Raw genomic sequence first — 25,424 nt, 5'->3', positions numbered from 1 at the left:
GAGGCCATTTCCTCTCGTCCTATCACTCATTACTAGGGACAAGAGACCGACCCCTACCTTGCTACAACCTGCTTTCAGGTAGTTGTGGAGAGCAAGAAGGTCTCCCCTCAGCCTCCTCTTCTCCAGGCTAAACAACCCCAGCTCCCTCAGCCACTCCTCATAAGACTTGTGCTCTAGACCCTTCAGCAACTTCGTTGCCCTCCTTTGGACACGCTCCAGCACCTCCATGTCCTTCTTGTAGTGAGGGGCCCAAAACTGAACACAGTACTCGAGGTGTGGCCTCACCAGTGCCAAGTACAGGGGCACTATCACCTCCCTGGTCCTGCTGGCCACACTATTCCTGATAAAAGCCAGGATGCCATTGGCCTTCTTGGCCACCTGAGCACTCTGCTGGCTCACGTTCAGCTGGCTGTCAACCAACACCCCCAGGTCCTTTTCTGCCAGGCAGCTCTCCAGCCACTCCTCCCCAAGCCTGTAGCGTTGCATGGGGTTGTTGTGACCCAAGTGCAGGACCCGGCACTCAGCCTTGTTGGATCTCATGCAGTTGGCCTTGGCCCATCGATCCAGCCTGTCCAGGTCCCTCTGCAGGGCCTTCCTATCCTCCAGCAGATCGACACTTCCACCCAACTTGGTGTCATCTGCAAACTTACTGAGGGTGCCCTCGATCCCCTCATCCAGATCATCAATGAAGATGTTGAACAGGACCGGCCCCAGTACTGAGCCCTGGGGAACACCAGTCGTGACTGGCCGCCAACTGCATTTGACTCCATTTACCACCACTCTCTGGAATTGGCCATCCAGCCAGTTTTTAACCCAGCGTAGAGTGCACCCATCCAAGCCGTGTGCAGCCAGCTTCTCCAGGAGAATGCTGTGGGAGACTGTGTCAAAGGCCTTACTAAAGTCCAAGTAGACAACATCCAGAGCCTTCCCCTCATCCACTAAGCGGGTCACCTTGTCATAGAAGAAGACCAGGTTAGTGAAACAGGATCTCCCTTTCATAAACCCATGCTGGCTGGGCCTGATCCCTCAGTTGTTCTGCACTTGCTGCATAATGGCACTCAAGGTGATCTGCTCCATGACCTTCCCCAGCACCGAGGTCAGGCTGACAGACCTGTAGTTCCCCGGATCCTCCTTCCGACCCTTCTTGTAGAGGGGCGTCACATTTGCTAGCTTCCAGTCATCCGGGACCTTCCCGGTTGACCAGGACTGCTGATAAATAATGGAGAGTGGCTTGGCAAGCTCCTCTGCCAGCTCCCTCAGTATCCTTGGGTGGATCCCATCTGGCCCCATGGACTTGTGTGCATCCAGGTGGAGGAGCAGGTCAGTGACTGCCACCTCTTTGACAACTGGGACTTCACTCTGCATCCTATCTCCATCTCCCAGCACAGGGGCCTGAAAAACCTGAGGATGACTAGCTTGACTATTAAAGACTGAGGCAAAGAAGGCATTAAGTACCTCTGCCTTCTCCTCATCCTTCGTGGCCAGGTTACCTTCTGCATCCAACAAAGGAGGGAGATTCTCCCTGGCCCTCCTTTTGTCACTGATATATTTATAAAAACTTTTTTTGTTGTCTTTAACAGCGGTGGCCAGTTTAAGTTCCAACTGTGCCTTTGCCTTTCTGATCTTCTCCCTGCATATCCTCACAACATCCTTGTAATCCCCCTGAGTCACCTGCCCCTTCTTCCAAAGGTGGTAGGCTCTCCTTTTTTTCCTGAGTTCTAGCCAAAGCTCCCTGTTCAGCCAGGCCGGTCTTCTCCCCCGCCTGCTCGACTCGCGGCACATGGGGACGGCCTGCTCCTGTGCCTTTGAGATTTCCTTCTTGAATAAAGTCCAGCCTTCCTGGGCTCCTTTGCCCTTCAGGACTGCCTCCCAAGGGACTCTGTTAACCAGACTCCTGAACAGCCCAAAGTCCGCCCTTCTAAAGTTCTGGGTAGCGGTCTTGCTGACCCCCTTCCTCACCTCTCCTAGAATTGAAAACTCTATCATTTCATGGTCGCTGAGCCCAAGACAGCCTCCGACCACCACATCGCCCACCAGACCCTCTCTGTCCGTAAACAGCAGGTCCAGCGGGGCAACCCCCTGGTTGGCTCGCTTACCAGCTGCATCAAGAAGTTATCTCCCACACACTCCAGGAACCTCGGAGACTGCTTCCTCTCTGCTGTGTTGTATTTCCAGCAGATATCTGGTAAGTTGAAGTCTCCCACGAGAACAAGGGCTAGAGATTGTGAGACTTCAGCCAGCCGCTTGTAGAATACTTGGTCTGTTTCCTCGTCCTGGCTGGGTGGTCTATAACAGACTCCCACCAGGATATCTGCCTTGTTAGCCTTCCCTCTGATCTTTACCCATAAGCACTCAACCTTATCATTACCTTTGTTAAGCTCTAGACAGTCAAAACACTCCCTAACATACAAGGCTACCCCTCCCCCTCTCCTTCCTAGCCTGTCCCTTCTAAAGAGCTTGTAGCCATCCATTGCAGCACTCCAGTTGTGTGAGTCATCCCACCATGTTTCCGTGATGGAGACAACATCATAGTTTTCCTGCCGCACAGTGGCTTCCAGCTCCTCCTGTTTATTGCCCATGCTGCGTGCATTGGTGTAAATGCACTTCAGTTGGGCTATAGATCTCTTCACCAACACAGGCATGCCGCCCCTAGGCTCATGCCAAGCAAACCTGGTTTTATCCCCTTCCCCCTTCGCATCTAGTTTAAAGCTCTCTCAACAAGGCCAGCTAACTCCTGTCGTGTTTCATTCAGTGCCAGAACTTGTACAAGTAAAATGAGCGTGATGTTGTTCCTTGATGTAAACGGCTGAAAACTACCCTTGCATTCAGCACTGCTTGTATAATGCTTTTTTTTTCAACATCGAACAGTGCAACCACTTAATTGTTGAACTCCCCATGTTACAGGAGCTTGTATTATGCCACTGAATTAGAAAGACTGATAAACGTTTTTGCCTCGGGTAAATAATTTGCAACAAGAAATGTATTCTGTGCATGTAGGTTTTTTCCTGCTCATGGAATATCTCTGGGAAAGTTGCTGTTTCCTGGAGATGGTTGTAATAAAAGCTAAAATTAACAAAATAGGCGTTACTATAGGCATCACCAATAATCTTCCAGGAAACGAACTTAAAAACCTCAATCTAGGCATATTTGTGCATGTAAGGTCATAGTTTGATTTCATCCCATTGCTCAGGGTAGTTAACCTCCATCACCTGAATAATCATGCAAATCAAACAGGAGCCTTGCAAGAATGCTAGTAAAGTGTCTTGAATCTGTTCAGACACTGTAGGCTTTTCTTTATCCTTAAAAAGGCTGTATTTTGTGAGGCTGGGATTGTGTTAAATTGCAAAATTTCTACTTCACAGGGGTTTGAGTGCCAAATAAAGGTAATGCACAAGTATGAATGTTTGCTATTTCCTGCTGTGGAAAGAAGATGACTACATTTGCAGTGCTGGAGGTTCAGATGGGAATGGCAGAGAACGTATGGTTGATATTATATATTATCATTTTGTGTCAAGGATTTGGAATGCCATTTCATGGGAGATGGGGTGGGCAGGAGGGTGAAGATAGAAGAGTGTTAATAAACAACCTTATTGCTTCCTACTACTTGTAATTTGTTTGCTTTTTTTTACAGAAGAAATCCTCTTTGTACCTTATGTCAATCATAGCTGAGAATATGAACTCTTTTTCTTGTGAATAAATGAATGTGAATGTATGTGAATAAAGTAACATGCCATTTCCTATCTGGAAATTATGCATACAGTTCATATGGTGAAAATCCATTTTCTTCTTAAGCCCACACTGGTGTTTCAAATGCTGATGTTCTTGTAAAAACAAGGAAAAAATTGCTAGTTGGAGTCGGCTTAAAGGAAAACAGTCAAGATTTGCAAGACCATCATTTGGATTGAGTGAAGTCCTTTTCCTTTTTCCTCCTTAGTTGTATTCAAACAGCCTGTCAGTTTTCAGCCTTCTTTTGAAAGTAACAGTCAACAGTCAGAGCTCTGCCATGCCCGGGGACCAGCAGCTCCGTGCCGTCTGTTGGCCGGGACGGAAACAAACCTGGGGCTGGTATAAGTGTGAAAATTCTCAGTAGGGAAGCAGCTGTGTTTTGATCCTCCCAGAGCATCTTGGAAACTAGCAAGGGGAATGATAATTATGAAGACGATATTATAATATTCACATTTAAATATATAGGTTTTATAGTTGCTCCCTTTTCAATATGCATTCGCTTAAGCACAAAAGGTCACATGTGTACTAGCTGCATATGCTTTGCCCTGTGCCACAGCACATACGTGAATCACGTGGATTGTACGTGAACATAGCTGCGACAAAATAAATGCCCAGAATAGGGTTTGGGGAAAAGTTTGTTTCCCCATTCCTTGGTAAGTGCCACAGTCGTATCAAAATTCAGCCAGTACCTACCATTTCTGATGCTGGGGAGTGCCTTGGAGCCTGCTTACTACATGGAGGATGATTGTTCTGAGCATAACCCAACATACTGGCAAATGGTAGAAACCTATCTTACCCCCGCAAACAATGTTGCACTCAGATAATTGGGTTATACCTAGTAAGGAGAAGGGAAATTGCACTGATTGCCAGCAGGGGAGAGAGGACATTTTGTAGGCACTGTAGAGTACTGAATCAGATTTTAGATATCCACTTTATAAAGTTTCACGCCTAGCCCACCTATTAAGAAAGACAGTGAGGTTCACAGTTGCCTGTTGAAATACATGAACTGAAAGCATGCATATGAGTTGCAAGTCATGGGTCTACAAACAACACGTATCACGTGGACAGTATTTTCACAGGCCACCAGTAAATGTGTGGTAGGGTCTACCTTGGCAGGTGTAGGGAAGAAGAGTGAACAAGAAGGGCTGATGCACTCAGCTTCAGTAACTCCTAAGAAAACATTTTATACCATATCACTCAATGGATCTCTGGCTACTTACAGAAGTAGATCTGCCCTGGTATTTCTCTCAGATTGATTTTCCTTTTTTTTTTCCTTCCTGATTGTACAGTATGTTAGTTTTTCGTGCTTGAATTTTTACACCTGTTGTTTGTACGCGGAGTATTAACACAATACTCCTAGATGTGTCTGACTTTAAAAGTTTGTGTTGCCATTAAGCTATTTTCCTTTCTTTTTTGTGAGAGACGGACAATTAAAAACATTCCCACTATTTGTAAATTCTCCTTGTGAGGAACACAGCAGATTGCCTGGATCTTCTGCTTGTTGTTCTGGCTTCAGTTTCAGAACTGAATGCACTCCTTCTGCTCCGTCTGTTTGAGTTTTGACAATGCAAAGGATGAAGCTGGAGGAAGTCCCATATATAAGCGAGGTCTATGCTTCTGCTTTATCTCATTTTTAATTGAATTTCAATTGGATTCTGCTTGCTTTTATGTAATTCCGGGCAGGAGGAGATAGAGTTTTTGTAGTACACTTTCTGCAACTACAAGTTCTCTCTAGTCACGAAATGATAACATATAACGGGCATTATATTTAAGCACAGCTGATGTTTTCAACTACTACCCTTTTCCTGCAAAATAAGTTACTTTGCACACATTCAGTTGCTAAAACATACATAGGAGTAGCTAAAAACTTCACTATTGAACGCATTAACATACATTTTTCCTCTTAATTAACTGCGTGTTAATTATTCATCAAGCAGAAAACAAACTAGTGCATTTCCTTCAGCTGATTATGCAGTGTGCTTTTGTAATATGCCCTCTTTTTATTGGGCAAAGGAACAAACCCTCACTCGGTTGATGTATGTACGTGACTCCCTTCACTGCAATGTCTCTCACTAAAAGCCTTTTCTTTCAGTTGGATTTTCTTTGCAAACTTCTCACTTAACACTCTCTTCTCGGCTTGGCTTTGTCTTGTAGGTTAAAATTCAACATTCTTGAGGTCCATTTTATTTTGCAAGAATACCATGCTGATAAAAACAGCGTTGCAGTAAGTTCTTTTATTGTCAAAAATCATTCCTGTAAGCAAGCTTATCAACATAGACGTGCTAACTTGTCTATGTGGTATCTTTATGACATTTTATACAGATGAATTTACAAAATCTGAGACTGTGTAATGAGTCTTCTAGTTATCCATTAAATATTAATAGCATTCTTTTGTAGCTTCATACGTGTAAAGTATTTTTTGTAAAATATTCTGCAATGTATTACAGATGAAGTGAGGAACACAAACGATCAGTCTGAAGTACGAGTTTTACGTTTACTTGTATAGCCCAGTTACACATTTCTGTCTGTATTATGAAATGAACAAACTTTTATTAGCAAACAACTTTAATTGCTAAGAGCTGGTTCAAAGAACATATGTCATTACACACTCTTTTTATAAACAAAACAGGCAAATGTAGAAAACTTTATTAGCTCATCTTGCAGCTTCTTTAAGTGTATAGTTTAGCAGTTTGCAGGATTGAATGTTATAAAAGAAATTAAAAATTCAATTAGAGCACAGCATTACAAGATCATTAGAAATGAAGTCGTCGTATTGTGTTAACAGAAAAATTCTGCTGCTTTGGGGTGTTCTAACAGAGGGCACGCTACGCCTGCTGCTGAGGCTGGGTGGACTACACGGGTGGACCTGTGAGTGAGAAGGCAGCTATCTGCCTGGGAAATTCAGAATGTTTGCTCTGCTGGAAACACATAAGCCTAAAATTTGTGACATGCACTGTAAATTCATACCATATAATTAATTCATACTGTTTATAAGAACTACTAATAAAAAGTCATGCAAAAATTCTGCTACCAAGCCATGTCAGCTTATCAAATTGAGACCAAAAATGCTGATCTGGTCAAAAACTAGCAGTGAAAGAAAAGAAAGTTCACTGTAGAAGCTTGGATTCAAGCAGAAGAAGGGGAAAGATCCATCTCCCCTAGTCCGAGCCATGGAAAATCAGATATCTGGTCTGAACCAGAATCTGAACCAGTTAATGGCAAGTGAGAGAAGGTCACCTCTAGAAGGGCGACTCACCCAACCCTCAGAGAAGTGGTCCGCGTGAGACAGATCGCCCCACAGTGCTGCTGCTCGGTCCTTGGCAGCTGCAGGGGAGGCCTAGGCTGCTGGCTTTGGTGAAATGCTGAGCTTTCCCATGGCTAACCTGCAGGGAGATTCAGCTGTCCTTGGACCCAAGACTACTGTGTTGACTCTCTCTTCCAGAGGTAGAGTGGTTTTATTAGGTTGTAAATCTTTACTTTCAGGTCTTGGACATCCTCAGGAAGGATATAAATTGTCAGTGAGGGTTTTTTGTATGCTTGTGTACTGGTGTTTTAGTCTGTTGTCATCTGTGTTTCAGGTGTAAGAGTATGGACACAGGACACGTGCTGTCTATACCAGTCATAGCTCTGGGCAGTTTTCTGCCTTCGGGCCCAGCTTATGTCCCTGCACCAGCTTCTAAACAGTTGCATTATGCAACCAAAAGGGAGAGCGTGCCAAGCCCTTTGGCATAGTCCTGCTGACAAAGTCCTCCTTTCCCAGGACAGAGAAGGGCAGGGCTGGGCTACAATGGCCCATTCAGCTTCTTTGCTGCACGAGGCTTCGCAGTGATGCCGTCTGCAGGAGGAGGAATGGCGAGAACGGCTTATCTCCTCATGGATCCCAGCCCGCCGTGCATTTTAGGGTGGACAGATGGAAGCCCCATTGGATCTAGCTGTGGAGGGAGTACAGATTAATTGCTATCTGACTGTCGCAGAACGGTACCAATTTCACTTGCCTGCGAAGCGGTGTGTGTTCCAAGGCAAAGGAAGAATAACATTTGCCTGATGCTATTACTTCTCTTGTTCTCCTGCCTGCAAGAGGAAAAAAGCGGCATGGTACTACATGGAAGTCTGTTTCCCCGCTGAGGAGAAATAAAAGCACCTCGTCCCGCAGGCATGTAATTTTGTTGGTGTGCTTTGCCAATTACCTCTTTTTAAAGCACTTTAAATTAGATTCAACTTAATTCTGTTTCACTTTCAGGTCATAATATTGTTTAGAAACATTATGGAAACATAAACACAATAGAAGTTCTCAGCGTAAAGAAAAAGAGGGTTGATGTTTCCATCTTTGCTGCTCACTGCTGGCCCCTTTGCTTGGCTTCAGAGGAAGCCCTGCAATCGGCCCCGAGTACCTCTTAGCACCTCTGCCCCTCGCGCCCGCTCTGTGACTCCATGTGGTTGTTGGCACATTACGGGACCCACTTAGGTGGCAGCAAAGGAGACCTCCGAGTCATAGCTTGAAATGATGATGAGACTTTAGTAAACATGAAGGGAAAGAGCGTGTGAGGCAAGAAGGGAGGTCTGGGTCTCTCGCTGCCGTGGTGCTTGCTGAGCATTGATAACAGCAGGTCTCAGCTGGGATGGGCCAGGGGAAGGTACGTGTTCTCCCTACTGCCTCCAAGGAATAGCTGCCGATACGGCAGTGACCGGCTACGTCTGGCAGATGGGGTCCTGGAGTGAGAGGGAAGCTGGTCTGCCATGCAGAATAGATATAAGGCATAGTGCTAGCAGCAAAGCAGAGAGAGAAAAGACCCGGTTGTGTGAATTTCCCTGTCTCTGAGACCTCTCGGGTCAGCATCTATTGAGAACTGTGTTGTTTATCATTCTGGCTCCCAGGCTCCTTTACTGACTGTCTTGAAGACATTGCTTTCCAACAGTAAAATAATATTTGCATGGTACAGGGTAAAATTTGGAACTCTTAGTTCTTCAGACAAGCCCTAGTATTTTTTCAGAGCTTAGACAAAAGCTTGGGAGCATCTGTGTCTGTTTAAATTGATGGATGTGTGCAATTACTCCATTGAAACTTATCCCAATATAAATGCAGTTACACCAACATAGAACTGGTGTAAAACCAGAATCAGGTCCCAAATAATTGTCTGAGTCTTGAAATTGTTACACATGGGTATGTAAGCCACACCAGTTTATTTTTACCATTATCTAATGCAATAAAGTATTTCTTTGAATTTTTCTCCTTGTAGAGGCACGTAATGTGCTTTAGTGAAGTTAATCATGTGCAGCCTCAGGTGACTACTGCTTGTATTTCTAGTTTATTTTCTAGCCTTCTTTTCATTCTCCCTTATTAATAGATGTGCTGAGGTTTCAGAGGAAGCTTAACTTTCTAGAAGCCATTTCTCTTCAACTAGCTGTGACACATGCCCGCCTGATGCATGTACAGTACTCACTTTCTCTGTAGACGAGTATCTGATTTCATTGGGAGTCCTCGCTGACTCTAATATTGCTGAGACAGCTGCTCATCTATCTTTTTTTTTTTTTTTTTTCAGCGAGGAAGCACCATGTACTCACTCTAATTACAAATCCTGTGATCTGGCCATTCTTCAGCTTTTGCAGGCTGCCTGTAACTCTCCCTATTGAGGCTTTAAAGATGATCTGGACACAGAACACCTGATCCCTCCAAAATATTCCATTTCATTTATTGCTTAGTTTTGCACTGATGACACTTTGGTGTCTTTACTGGGGGCAGAGGGGTAAGAAAGGAAAAGGTTATTTGTTTATTTCTGTTTTGATTTTAGGGAAAGGGGACTGAGAAAGCAAAACTGTAACTCCCTGGACACCATTTTGTGTGTGAGGATGCAATACCTAATGTATGCTTTGTGGCTGGTCCTAACAGCTTCGCAGAGCCTCCTCATTTTTGATGGTGGGAGGAATTCAGTGGTTTTGATTCACAGAGCCTGAGTTTGATAGATGCTGGTGGCTGTGGCACACAACGACTGTTGGAAATGGTGCCCATAGGCACCATGTTAAGGATGAACATACAGAAACAATTAGTGACTTTTCTAAGCAGTTACTGTTTGATGACTACCTAATTAAAATTCTGAAATAAATCAGTGGCAAATACCATTGGAAAGTCCATCCCAGCTAGATGTAGATTATTTAAATAATTATAAAGATTGATACAGGTCTGCAGAGAAGCTCCACTGAGCCAGGGAATGTGTTCAACCAGCAGTCTCCTGTGGTGTGGGGCTGGGTGTACTAGCCTACACACCTGCACGGGGCACCTGCCTCCTTAGCTCAACCTTTGCGACAACCTAAACTGATATTATAAAATACTTGAGCTTCCCTAAGTATTGTCTTTGTGAGTTACCATGTTCTAATCAACATATTTCTCTAAGTGATGGCTCACAGGATCTGTGCAAATTTCCCGCTGATTCAGATCAGTGTACATAAAAATGCACATGCATTCTCTTCAAATACAAACTCTGCCTTGTTGCATGGACATGGGTATTCCTATCTCTTTGCCTCCTTTCGCTTTGTCTCTCAGTGACTGTGTAAGCAGGCCAGCCTGCAAAAGCAGAGCATCCATCACTGGAGAAGGATTGACTGGATGACCAGATTTTTACTTAGTCTGTAAGCATGTGGAAGATGTTGGTGTGGAATGAATACATCTTTTAAGTTATACCTTTAGTATATGATTTCTCTGTAAGCCAGCGAAGGTCTTGTCAAGTCAGTTTACGTGGTCACTGATGTGGTTTTGTCCAATATGGCTTGTTTTCACCTTACGAGATGACAGCATTTCTTACAATACCTTTCGGCCATATGAAAGCAAAAGCCTGTGGTAAACAAGTTCTCTTTCATGCTCTTACCTTGTCTTCATCCCTCTGAAATTGGAAGTCTTTTCTTTGTTGAAACAAGTATATAGCAGAGACTGTTCAGAAGTTCTCTGGCTGGCCTTCTCTGTAGCTCTGTGTTTACTTACAGCCCAACACAGTGTGAACTTGGGGATGTTGTGCTGACCTGTCCTCTGAGTATTATTTTCATAAGTGTTTATTTTCCAGGAGATAGTGCTGACTGCCCACCTGAGGATGTGCAGAAAAGCATGGTCCAAAGAAAAGATCCACTTACTTAGCTGAAAGCATCCCTGTTTTTCTTTTTTAAATTGTGTTGTTTGCCATAGAGCCTATATTGATATGTTTTTTAAAAATCTGAGCCACGTGGCTGAATAGTTTGAAAGCTGCATTAAAAAAATAATAAAAAAAAAGGTTTTTTTCCCCTTCATTTTGGATGACCTCCAGGCCCTCTAAATCAGATTCTGGCCTTGGCTGCTGCCATTTCACACCCTTTGTCCCCTGTTGCTGTTCAGTCCTGGCAAAATCCTATTCCTTTCTAACTGGTAAAAGCTTCTAATATGTATACATCTGGGAAAGTTACTGTTTGATCCAGAAGATTCCAAAATTATGCTATTTTTCTAAGACTTGAAAACAGCCTTGTGCAGATGCTATACTCTTTGACCCCTGTCTGGTAAGCATGTATGACACCCAGAGACACTCAGTTGTAGTACTCCCTTAAATAGTCTTATTAAACAAGATTGTGTAATATAAATCAATGAGCAAAAATTAAATGACTGAGTGAAATCCTCATCTCACTGAAGTCTATAGCAAAACTCCTTCTATAGAATAGCAGAACTGCTTTATTTATTTTGGACCTGGGTTTTTATTTTGCCACTTTTGAGTTACAGGGAAGCTTTTTGCATTGACATCATTGTATCAAAAGCAAGCACTGTGTCAACAAAAGTGATGTCTTTGAATGGTGGGTGACAGGATTACTATTTCTGCCTCATTATGTGAAGTTCATTTTGAGTTTGCAAAGCGTTCCACAAGTCTCAGTTAAATCACACCATAAGGGAAATATCAATGTACACATTTTAAATGTGCATATACTTCCACAGTGAGCATAATAGTTCATCTAGAAAACTAGAGAGAGATGCAGCATAAGACACATAAGTGTCCTCTAAGACTAGAATAAATGGGGGCTGTAAACTGGCATATATTAATTTTCCCCATTATTGTTTTTAATGTCTTTGTATCTGAAATTAGAAGTACTACAAAAATCCACTAAGTTTTCATTTGCACTTTGCTGCTCTCTGGTAGTGTAACAAGCAACAAAAAAGGGGATCATTTGAGAATACTCCCAGATGTTCAGCTTGCTAAAGCACTGCACACGTGCCGGCTGTATTTGGTATTTTTAGATTTCTCTGAGATCCAAAACACTATCAAACCCCAACAGCTTTTTCTCTCTGAATCTTCAATCCATGCTGCGTGGCACTCGTTCACATTGTGTGATGCCAATGCAGGGGATGAATAATCAGATACCCTGGCACTTTGATACATTTTCTGAAACTACAGGAAAAAAAATTGGGCTTAGGAATGCATTCTTTAGCTCCCCTGGTAAATCCTTAGCCAGTAATATTCTCCCTAATCTGTTATGGGGTTAAAAAGAAGAAAAAAACCCTCTTAAGCACATTCTTCTTCCTTGTAAGCCACACACAAATTTTTCTACTCCTGCTGTCCTAATTCCCTAACACTCCCCCCTCACCGCCCACTCTGTCTCCTCTCATGTAAGATATAAAATATAGTGGGCACCACGAGGTTGAACTAGAAAGCCTGTCTACAGCACATTCAAAGATGACACCTGTTCCCTACTTAGAGCAGGTTCTGAATTTCAGCAGATATCGCTGTTTCTCGAATCTGACTCATGGACTAATACAAATTGTTCAAGACTCTGCATCTCCTTTCATATTAGTCTTTCCCATGCTCTCATCCTGCCCCTTCTTCCCTCCCTCCCAGGACTTCTCCGTCAGGCTTTTCTTTTCGTCTGACTGCAACACAACATCTAACCATCTCCTTCCACCTCAACAGCTTATCTCTGGTATTAAGCACATGGCGATGCTTGTTTCCCACGCCGCTCGCTGTGAGCATTAAATGGCTGATTGGATCACCTTGTTATATCGCTAGCAAACGTACAGCGCCTCTGGGAAAACAGTTACAGCTTCAGGGAGCCTGCAGTAACGTATTTGAAATGCAAACTGACAACTGGGAACTTTAGCAAGGAGAGGTTCCTCCCCACCGCACAGGCCCCTCTCAACCAGCATGGGAGGTGTTTTCTCTGCTATTTCCAGCTTTGGTGTGAGGAGTCTCCCAAGTTATTTTTATGAGAGATTTTTTTTTTTTTTTAAGCCTCTACACGTCCCTCCTGTACACTCTGTGCTGGCTGCCCGAGGGCTGTCGAGTGACGGACAGAAGGAGGGACCGCGGCCAGGGCGGTGGTGTGAGCCAGCGGGACATGTGACCCGCATGGAGTCAGTGTCACCAAGCGAAGCATGCCTTGGCAGGCCTGCCTGGTCACCGACCCCACACCGGCTCAAACCACTTCTTGGTAAACGTTCCTTTCTGGGAAAGGTTTATTAAGATGCAGGCTATCCGGGTGTTGCACTTTGATACCTTGTCAAATTGCTGCTGCCACTACGGCCAGTGCTATTTGCAAGGCAGATACTAATGTACTTTTCAACGTCTTAGTTAAATGCTGATAGGTGATTCTTCTATGCATGCACCGAGACTGGGACTGCTGGTCTGAGCAATGTGGCACATGTAGCATGTCTCATTGCATCAGAGTTCATGAGTTGGAATGGCTTTAATAGAAAATGTCTAGTACAATGAAGAACCTTAGTCCTCAAAATAAGAGAGCTATATGGTCATAAAATCATAGAAAAATTTGTGTTAGAAGGAACTTTCGGAGGTCTCTAATCCAACCTTCTGCTAAGACCAGGGCTAGCTTCAGAGTTAGAGCAGGTTGCTCAGGGCTTCATCCAGTCAAGTTCTGAAAACCTCCAAAGGCAGAGATTACACAGTCTCTCTGGACGCATTTTCTCAAAATCAACATGTAATTTTTAAATGTATCTCAGGTCTTCAGGTAAGAGTAGGATATACTTTGCTCCTCTGCTTGGAGAATCATGCAATGCCTCAGCTGCAAGTGTTCAGGCCAGAAGTTACTGTGACTACAGCAAACATACGTGGCTAAACTCTGAAGGGTTTTCCTGGAGCTTTTACCACCAAGGTCAGAGGATTATAAAGTCACCATTTATAAGTACAGTTTGAAAATATGCCAGTGTAACAGAATCTGGCCTAGCTTTACCTCTTGGATGCCCACCAGCCTGCTGCGCAGGGATCCACCCGTTGGATCTTTTGCTTGAATTTTTACGGAGTATGGCCAGAGTCCAGGCAAATACCCCGCTACCTACTCCCTAACACCTGCTTTTGAGACCTCATGGTTTCACTCCTTAGCCTAGGTCCAGCGCTGACTCTTCTGTCTTTTCTCGTATCAGTACTTCCACTGTAAAGGTTAACATTCAATTCCCACCTAATTCTTCAAGAGTTAGGCACTTGTTAGTGGAAAATACATACCTGTGGGCGCATAAAGCCTTTGTGTAGAGTTTCTGAACACAACAAAAAGTCAATTACTTAATAGAAAAGTACAGAAGAACTTAATAATTCTTGCTGACTTAAAAAGCTCCAAAAACTTGATGAGTACTGCCTTTCCTTGAGAACTGTACAGGGAGTTCAAGCATCAGGAGTCAGGACCTCCCATTGCCCCATGAGGGTCCTACACAGTCCTCCTGATCAGGAACTGCTGAACCAAGCCTTGAGCCGAGAGCTCAATTTGGAGCCTACTGCAAAATTCATAACAAATTCTTCACTTTGTCAGAGTTAAGGGTCTGGCTTGCAAAACTGTCTGTTTCAAGCAGTAGTGGGAATACATAGCTATGTTACATTTTTAAGAAGAGATATTAATTTAGCAAAATTTAATGAGTCTATGAAGCATTTGGTAAGAAAGGAATGGAAGTGCCACTTTAATGCAGCAAATAAATTTTCAGCAGTGTTAGACTGCAAATTGCTCATGCCCAGATTTGGAAGTGGAGAGGTTTGTGCACCTGTGGAATTGTGTGTCAATGAGCAAATGAAGAGACATCTCAACACCAGGGAGAGCAGAGTGGTGCTGACCAACGCCATGGCCAGAACAGTGAAGGCAGAGCTCACTGCCAAGTGTATGTTGTTATTCTAGTGAAAAGAGGCCAAATGCATTGTGGCTGGTGAATTTGCCAGCTGCAGTGTGTGCTAAGTATCAGGAAGGCTGGTGATGTTCCTTAGCCTGTGGTCCATTTCCTCACGTGCAGAGGTGCACCATAATGCACAGAAACCAATCTCTTGGCTTTGCATTCTTTAAATGTGAGTTAACATAAAGGGTCAATCATTTATATCCTTTGACCAGGAACTGGTATGTGGGGAAAGCTTTGTGTTTCCAGTGGATGAGTAACCAGCTGGATCTGCTGTCGTCATTTGCTCTGTGGTTCCTAAGACAAAATTACTTACAGTCTTTGTCATGGTTTAACTCCGGCCAGCAACTAAGCACCACACAGCTGCTCGCTCACTCCCTGCCCCTGGTGGGATGGGGAAGAGAATTGGAAGGGTAAAAGTCAGAAAACTCATGGGTTGAGATAAGAACAGTTTAATAATTGAAGTAAAATAGAATAGTAGTAATAGTAGTAATAATAAATAATAATATAATAATAATACAATAATAATATACAAAGCAAATGATACACTATACAATTGCTCATCACCCGCCAACTGATGCCGAGCTTGTCCCCAAGCAGTGATCACTGCCCCTCAGCCAACTCCCCAGTTCATATACTGAGCATTGCATCATACGGTATGGAACAGCCCTTGGGCCAGTCTGGGACAGCTGTCCTGGCTGTGCCTCCTCCCAGCTTCTTGTGCACCGGGCAGAGCATGGGAACCTGAAAGGTCCTTGCCTAGTGTAAGCACTACTTAGCAACAACTAAAACATCAGTGTGTTAACAACAGTATTCTCACACTAAATCCAAAACACAGCACTATACCAGCTACTAGGAAGAAAATTAACTCTCTCCCAGCTGAAACTAGGACAGTCTTATTTGGTGCAAAACATTTTAGTTGTCATTAATTTATTTATTTTTTTATCAGAAAGGCAGAGGAGATAAAGCCTTCAACCCCTCACTACTTGCCAAATACACAAAACAACAGCAATATGGCACGTGTGGTCTGATTTCACAAGTGACCTGTGACATCTGCAAACACAAACAATCTGAGCCAGACCCTGGACTCTCTTTAAACCCAGCTCAGAGCTAATCAGCAGAATCCAGGGCATGATCCCTCTCATCCTAAGGTAAATATCTATGCTTGGCCAGATGAATCGTCCACTAAACTCCAGTTTCTATATTGACTCTATCTCCACTGATGATAAAGGAAGAACACAGGAAGTCCACCTAGCAAGTGGACTTCGCAGGCAACATTAGGAATCCTACTTCTAGTGTCAGAATACTAAAAATGACCTTGTCTCAGTAAGAATTCTGTGAATTTGGGCAGTGTCCACTGTGGCAAACTGTGGAGTGCAGATCCATAAAGGAATCAGAAGAGGAGTGTTTCCTCAGTGATTCTCCAGGTAAGAGTAACAGCTGGAGAGAGAGAATATTAAACCCCATGATGGGACACTTTCATCCTTCTTACCAAAACAATGATAATAAAATACAAAGAGTTAGAAATAAGAATTTGCAGAAATATTCTTTAGATGAGCTTCATATATGCAAAATTGCTTTTTTTCATTTTTTTTGAAAATATAATAGAAACAGTGTCTAAGGAAGCTTTAAGAGAAGCACAAATGACTCTCAGTGTGTTTTTTTTTTCTTGGTAGGTGATCAATTTAAATGTCAAAGGAGACCAATTGGAAAATTCTTTAGAAAAAGTTAAATTGAACATATTCAAGTGGAACTTGTTCCCTTTATATATTCACGTGTTTTATATTCTGGCATAATTAATTTAAAACATGACTAAAATACAATGAGTTTGATTAAGATAGTTTTAATAAGGAGCACAGAAAATGTGTCTGTATGTAATAATAACAATGAGCCTCATATTTTACAGTTTAATTTGCTGGGTCAACATCTAATGCTTTTCCCATTAGCATTGGTGTGATTTGATGCAGAAAATAATCCCGTTTCCCAACAAACTTTAGGAGATAACAAATATTTAATGACACCCTGCGTAGAAACAATAAATAAATTTGAGTCGCTCTTGGACTCCTGTGGAAAGAGGTTGTGAAAATTTTATAAGTTGGGAATTAATAAATTATAACCTGGCTGTTAAAATGTGAATCACTGAAGACTCCTGACACCCTTTTCCTTTCTCTAATTAGAATTTAAAAATAAATAAATGAACAAATAAACTTGTCATGTTTAGAGGCTAACTTACTTCTCTGCACAAGTTGTGAAAGTAAGAAAAGTTGATCATATATAGTTTGCATATTTTCTTTTACAAATTAGAATTTCTGGAAAGGACAGGAGTGAGAGAAAGAACCAGCAGGATAAAACATAACCCGTTTATAAAAACATGTTTCAACATACAAAACAATTACCTGCAAAAATTCCTGGAGCCTCCAGATTCTTTATGGTGCTCTATAAATTAAACAGCCATAAGAATTGCCAATGCAATTTTCATTTAGTAAAGCAAAATTAGCTCAAGACATTTCTATATGTGCTTTTATTTATGAACATTTTGCATTAATGTTCAGAATGAGCAGAAATAAACACCAAAATGATGATACTGGGACATTGGTCAAAACAGTGTACGTAGTGAATATTCTGTGGAGCTCAGATATTTGTCTGGAAAACATGGGAATTAAGTGTCTTTCCATACACTGGCTCTGGTAGCCCCCTGATTCTTCATAATCTTTCTTCTCTGCTGAGCTCTGCCTGTGCCTATGTGGAAGGAGCAGTTGGTCCTTCCAGGGCCGTGAGGATTCAGGGATGAACAGAGGGAAAAGGAGTGAAAGCAGACCCTTATTCCTCCGAGCAGAATGAAGGTACGCTTAAAATGTAACTGAGTCTGCATTCATGTCTGGGATCCTCTATCTGTCTTGTGAACAACCTGGCTTTCTCTGTTGGCCTTGGAGAGCCTATGGGCAGTGGACAGCAGGCAAAGCCAGAGTGCCAGGAGGGCACGGAGAGGAACGGTGAGGCTCACTGAAGTCTCAGTGCTCTCTACAGATACCTTCATGTGCTTGTTAACCTCCCTGAGATATCTTGGCATAAAGGACTTAACTCCCTGGTCTTCTCCCTTCCTACAGCATCTCAGCAAGAGGATATGAGAATTCCATGAAGGGCAATGTAAGTTTCCCATTTCCTAAGCTCGTATTCATCTCAAGAATGGGGATCTTTTGTTCAGAACAGAGCACAGCTCTTATTCGTTAAAATGTCCCTGCTAAATGAAAGTCCATAATGTTGTCTGCTTCCTTCAGCGTTCTTAGCGTTCACTGTATAGGGAGAGATACGAAGAAATGTGATAGTAGATAATACTAAAGGATTGGGCAGGCCTTGTATCTTCCATTTAAAATTATTTCTGTTATTTTTCATGATCTAGCTAATCTTCGTGGCCATTTTATTATCTCTTCTTCCTCTTTTCCTCAGTATTTATGACTCATGATGTAATCATGTAAAGTTGGTCAAGATGAGGTTGGCTGCCTCTGATGAGCTGGAATTTTGCTGATCCCATGTAGAGAGAATTATTGTGTAATCTGATTGGGCTAATGACTCCTAGTATTGGCTCTTGTTGAAATATCTCTTTTATTCATCTCAGCAAGTATCACCTTCTCCAGATTTTGGCGATTCATCATACCTTAGCTCCTGTTTCAGATTTCTACATTTACCAACCAAAGTTCTCGGCTGTTTGGTAATGTTCATTCTCTGGCCCTTTTTGTTAGCAGATAGAGCCAGACAAACCCCAGTCAGAATACCAGTGTCAAAATCAGAGAGCATCATTCTTTTGCCTAAGGAATTATTGTGGATTTTGCAGTCTCAATTTTCAAGCAGGTCTGATGATAACAATCTTGGAATCTACCTGAAAACCAGCACTTTCCTGAAAAACAGATGTTACTGCCTGCACTCTTTTGGTAGATGCTGGGTAGGTACTGCTGCTAGAGTCTGACTGCCCCTTTCATATAGTGCTGATTTTGTTTCTGAAATGATTTTTTGCCTGAAGAATAGATAATTGCCTCACTTCATTGCTGTGTCTTTTTCCGTCTCAACAGCGTGGTACTGAGTGCTCACGTGTGTATGCACAGGAGATGTCCCCAGGAATTCCCCTCCAGCATGTCTGCCGTTCCCAGGCCCTGACCCTGCCATGGGCTCAGGAACAGCATATTTCCCCTTAGCATGGCTCTTCATGAGGCAAAGCACATCCAGGAACCAGGGTAGAAGCTGTAGGCCATCCAGGTGTTCTCTTCACTGCCATGGTCTTCTGTGGTCAGCTGAGCACGGGTTGTGCTCATGGAAACCTGCTCTAAAGCTGAGCAGAATCGGGATTTTAAATACACCATCCTGTGTCACTTTCTTTCCATGTCACCGTACTTGAAATGGTGGGTGCAAGTCTTCTGGCATTAGGCTCCAGTCATCCTCTACAAAAGTGGTGTTGTGAGCTCAGCCCAGACTTGAGGACTGGATCCTGTTCTGACCTTCCCTGGCCCGCTCTCCGTGTGGCAGTCTGTAGGTCAAGGAGATCATCTGGGGCCATGGCAGAAAAAGGGACAACTGAATGCAAATACTCAAATCTTCCCAAAGCATAAGGTGTTTTGATCTGATGTTTGGTTCAGGTCGATCATTTCTGGAGACATGCAATCTATTCTAGATATATATTTTTTTTAATGTAACTAAAAGAGAAGAAAATATTTTCTCATGGATTTATTCTGCTTCTGTGACTGTCTTATTATGGTTCTAGGGGTTGCCTGTGATTTCACTTACGAACTGTATCTGATTATTGTTCAGGTCTGGACAAGAGAAGTACTCTGTTGTATGTAATAGGACACGGAAAAAATTTGAGAACCTGTCGTGGCTGAACCAATTACCTAAGTAGTGGCTGTTTCTTTTAGTCATGTGGTTAGTATATTTTTGTAACATACTGGAGCATTTCCTGCTCTTGCATGCATGAGTGCTAGTTTGGAGCAAGTCAGCTGAATGAACCTTATTTTCTTTAGAAAACAGATTAGAGACTTCAAAGACTTCTTGCTTGACTCAAAATGTTTTCATAGGACAAGGTAAATGATAATAGATACTTGTTTATTCTGTGCAGACTGTAAATAATTTAGGAACTTTGCATCCATATTTGTTTCTATTACCAGAAAATCCAGAAATTCAGAAAAAGAAAATAAATGAAATTCAAACCTTAAAAATTCCAATACAAATTAATTTCACACTTGGGAAAAAAAAATGAGGCTCATTCTTGATTAACCTGCATTCATTTACTTGCCTTTTTGTTAAAAATGAAAGCACCATATTAATTTTCACATTTGACTATTAAACCCCTCTTTATTATATCTCCCTAGCAAAGATCTGTCTCCCAGCTGGCCACCCATTCTTTGTAAGGGAACTGGGCATACTTGAATTTCCCAGGACATGTCTATTGGAAGGCTCATAGAAAGCCATGTTCTTCTGGCTCAGTTCTCACAATTTCTTCTGCCAGTAAAAGTCTGCACACAACGACCTTCCCAGCAGCTAGCCACTTGCTTGGGAATGGGCACCATCAGTCTGGAAAGCCATTTATATTGGTGATCATTTTGACCCCATAGCATCTCACAAGGCAGGCCTAAGACTGGGTGAGCCAGTAGGCTCCAGCTCATAGCTCATAAAGTTTACTATGCATACCTCATAAAGTTTACTATGCTCAAGCACCTTTAGTGTGCTTGTGATCCTAGCATCCACTTTTATAGATACATATCTCTTGAGGTTAGCAGGAAGATTAAAGCATGTAATGGCTCTTGGTAGCTTAATTTCTCAGTAACAGACCAAGGGAAGGTGAAGTTAAAGAGCACTGGAGTGATCCTTAGCACCCAAGAATCGCCATACACTTCTCTTTTGTCAGCATATGCCCAGCTAGTGGGGTGATAAGCAGAGTTGATAGCGTGGGGAAGCTTTCATTTCTGATGTCTATGCCATTGTCTGTAATGGGTAAGTAGACGTCCTCCAAAAGTGTTAGGAGCTCTTTTCCCAAAACTCAATGATTGATAAAAATAAAAGAAAAAAGATCTGGCATTTCCTAGATTGATTTAGGTGTTTAGTGCTGACCAGAAAATATTTTTTTAAATATGATTTAAGCCTTACTAGTGAATTTCAATTCAAGGATTAATTTTCTTCTCACTAGAGTTTCGGTAGCACCCTGTTTGCAAAGAGTAATTAAAAAAATTCATTAGTGGGGATGGTAACCTCTTCTGCCATTTCAGTCAATCTTGTAAGGTAATGTAGCCTGGAGCTTTGCACAGCTTGGCACTTGTTATAAAAGAGGGTATTTCTAATAAGATTTACATTTATTAAGACTTCTGTGGCTGCCCCAATCTTGATCTTCTTGAAGTTAAAAGGACAATTCTTATTGACTTGACATAAGATCTGACCTAAGCATGAGGGCATCTTGAAATAAAAAGCAGCCTTATAGCATCCCTCATTTTACTGGGATAAGAAATAACTTCAAATCAGCCTTTCTCACAACATTTTGTTCTTACCTGGATATACAATGCACATTCTCATTCACTCATGCAAACACTTGGCATGGATATTTTAAAATAAGTTACCTCCATACAAAGCACATATGATATAAGACACAAGTGAAGGCATTCGATTTAGGACAAGTATAGGCTTCTCAGCAAATTACTGTTTTCTTTTAGAAGCTGGCCAAGGCTCTGTAACTTCGGATCCCTAACATAAAAGTTTTCCCTGTTAAGCATAACTTATAGATAGAGCCAAAATGAGTTACATTTGTGCCTACATCATGATGTGCATTTGTTGCATTCCTTTCTCTGATCAAATAAAATTATCAGAGAAAGATTTGATCATATGAGGTATCCTTTATGTCATGGCCTCTTACCTCAATATGAAGAATGCTTATGAGGGCGGAATTGCTCTAAATGTACAGCCATCTAAGTTAAACCAAGGTATTCCACCTAATTAGAAAAGTATAGCTACTAGCAAACATTGTCAAAAGGAACAACCGCTAAGGTGTCCTCTGCTTTACCAAGGCTCTTGGTGTGGTAATCATGTATGTTCTAGTTATCTTCGTGGATGTCTTTTCCTTTCATGGAGCTATAGTTTCCATGATACCAACTGACAACAAACAGAATGTCTTAATAATGATTTGGGTTGAAAAGGACTTACTTTGCAATGTTCTTTTGAAGGATTTGCTTTTTTTCAGCCAATTGACTCTACACAAAGCTGCCCAGCATTCTTAAAACAAAAGACTTTGCATGCTGGATTCACTCACATATTTACATGTTTAGAGAAGGTAGTAAGTAAAGACAGCAGTGGACTCTTCGTACCAAGTCAGAGTATTTCTCCTGATGATGTAAGTTGATTACAGCTGTGTGAAATCTTTTTTCTTAGGGTATTTCTTGTGAGAAGTAGAAGCACCTGGTGTGTCATTTTCACTCCCCTTTATCTCTTTGAGAAAGATCAGGTAGTTTCAGGGAACCTTATGGTTCATACAAAGTTGAAGGGAGCAAGCAAAATGACTCAGTTCATCTGTATCATTTATTATTTTCTTGGCTTCCAGCATTTCCTCCCTTGTTCATTTTTTCCTGAATAATTTTAAACTTTTTCATCTCAGTTCATATGGGAACATTTCCATAGTAATTTTGATCATGTCTGTCTGGAGTGCTTTTAGTTTTGTATTTTTTTTTTAATTGCTTGTGCCAGAGATGCATGCAATATCCAACATATAGCATATCACAGACTTTTCCACCTGCAGTAAAGGAAAAGAGCAATCAGTAACTTCATTGGAGCTAAAGACTGGATTTTATAGAGGCACATATGTATAAATAATTGTTTTAAGTATTACAAGTCTTTCTGTATGAAGGCCTATTTTTCAGTCTTAGTAAAATAGCCAGACTGGTATCTGCTTGTGAGCCAAGTCACACACTTTTATTTCCATTGTGAACAAGAAAGAGCTTACAAACAAAGATTTAATTCTTTAGCTGAATAAAGAGTTTCTTGGCAGTGATTATAAGGGGCGCAAAATGACTATTATGCTTTGATTATAATTATAATTCTCAGTGAATCATCAACTCCTATAGCAAAGACTAGTATTTTTTAATAATGAAGAAGTGAATTTTTAGCCTTGAAGAGTCGTCCGCCCTGGACTGCAGAAATGTATCAAGTATACAGCTAATGTAAATGATTGTTCTTCTGCATTGCCACTATTATTGTAGAGTTTGGGGAAAGGAAATATGTCTGTAAATGAGAAAGCTGCTTGTAGGAAATACATAATTCAATACATTTCAGTTTTAACTTTGTTTCCAAATTATCTAGGGATGACATCTTGGGATATTTTTTGAAAAATCACCCATTTTAGAAAATCTGCTGCATGATATGAGGATGGATAACTTTGGTTATGCAAGTAACTCATTGATATCCAATTTATTAGTCTAATAAGTTGCATGCTATTCCTCATGTTTACTGACTGGATGCAAATATCTCGGAATCAGAGTTGTCTGTACTAGAAATTCACTTTTTGCCTGGTTTAAAATGTATTGGTTTCAGTAACTTTTGCAAGTGACTGTCTTGAAAGAACATTCAAGGAAAATAACTATGACAGGAGCAATAAGCCAGCAAAACTGTTCTGACCAAATATTTGGAAACAATATTTTAAGGTATTCCCTTGGCTCTTTTTTAGCCATCCCTCTACCTGTTGTGCTCTTTCAGACCCAGTCACCCAACTGAATGAAAGTAAGATCAGCCTGGCAGATCTGGTCCCTGCCTGTGGGCACAGCAGCTTTCAATAACCCAAACAGTTGGGCAAACTCACATGGAAATGGTCAAGACTGATACCTGGCTATCATCATGGCAAATATTAGTGGATGTCCTTTGAAGGCAATGTTTCAAGTTCAGCAAGCTGGCATTTTTCAGCACATTTCTGTCAATTAGATCCACAGCTGCTGCATCTGAGATGCTGCAGTGTTGTCACAAACTTACTGACAGCTTTTAGCAAATAGTGACTTCTGAAACAGCTTGAAAAGTATCCAGGAAGGCTGGGAACTCCAGGAAATGCATTAATTCTTTGTCTCTCTTTTAAAACAACATTGAATTGACATTAAAAACAACACTCTCTTTGGAGACACAGTGTTAGACTGTGGCCTCAAGCCATGACCATCATTGGCTGTGGAGCAGAGAAGGAGCAGCACGTGTAGACCTGGAAGCTGTGTTATTAAAGGCATCTGATCAGCTGAGCCAATATGTCTCTTGGAGATTCAGGGCAGAACATAAAAGAATTCTCTGTGCCAAATCACTCATTACCTCACACCTACCCCATCTCACCAGACGTCTTTTAGGAAACAACAGCAACAGCAGTGCTACCACCCTTGCGTTTTTATACTTGGACATTGCACAAAGGCATGAAAGTCCCTGCCCCAAAGCATCTTGGAGCTAACAGAGGTTTTGCAACAAATCCCAGGACATGGAAGGACTCTTTGCATCTCCCCTCTCTCCATCCCCCCTCTCATGCATACATACATATGTATGCACAGTCAGGTCTTTATTTAATGGGACTTGAATTTACAGCACATTAGAACAGTGTGTAGTTTGTACGGAAAGTGATAATACAGATTTAATTAGTTTGATCTTGCTTTCTGTGCTAAAACTGAGTATGTTTAAAATATTATTGTGTCATTTCTTCTTTATTTGCTTTGTATGTATCATAAATAATAATACAATGAGTTTTCAAATGTCTGTTCTTGTGGCTATTAGGCTATGAAGCAAAATGGGAGTGCTCAGTGGAAGACTAACAATAACTTTATTGTTACAGTACATTTCATTCCAAACAAATCTGAAATCTAGATGACTTTACAAATTCTAATCCTTTCACCCATCCTGGAAACGCTGAGACTTTTTGTATATGGCTGTTAAACAGTTCAGAAAAGCACAAGACAACTAATTGGGACAGAAATCCATTTAACCTTACTTAGTCAGCCCCAAATTAAGTGTGTAGTCTAGGCTAGTTGTGCCAGCTCCTCTCAGTGAAAAGCTAATCTAACTCATCGTCCACCTCTGTGATCAGCTGGGCTAACCCAAAGGAAAGGGCAGGAACACACAGTCAGGATCAGAGAAATGTGGGAAGGCTCTTTTTCCAGACAAAATGGTTTTGAATTAGGTTAAGCCAATTCTAAAAATCTCACCTGGTTGTTATAGCTAGAGAAGCCCCTTGTTTCATTTTCAGCTGTGTTTTTTTCTTTTTCCCCTTACAAGTTTCTTGTATTTAACTCTGCAAATTAAGGCAAGAAAATATCAGCCAGATCACCTGAGGAGCACGATATTTATAAAAATAACATTTAATTCCCTATTTGTCTTCAGATATGGAGAAACAAAGATGTATTATCAATGTTATGTGGCTCAACATAGCAGAGAGGATGTTGGCCAGCTGCAAAGATTTCGATATGCCCAATAGAATCAAAGAGAAAGCAGGGAAATCAAGAAAAAGTAAAAGAAAAGAGGAGATATTCGGAGAAGACTTGAAATTAGCAGAGCTGAAATTAAGTGAATCCCTTTGAACCAAAGAGCTTTCTGCTCTCCAAATTTGCTCCAA

This window comes from Nipponia nippon, unplaced genomic scaffold (genome assembly GCF_047370975.1).
Source record: "Nipponia nippon isolate SJK-2023a ecotype South Korea unplaced genomic scaffold, ASM4737097v1 scaffold_1, whole genome shotgun sequence".
Lineage (NCBI taxonomy): Eukaryota > Metazoa > Chordata > Aves > Pelecaniformes > Threskiornithidae > Nipponia > Nipponia nippon.
This window is presented reverse-complemented; position numbering follows the sequence as displayed.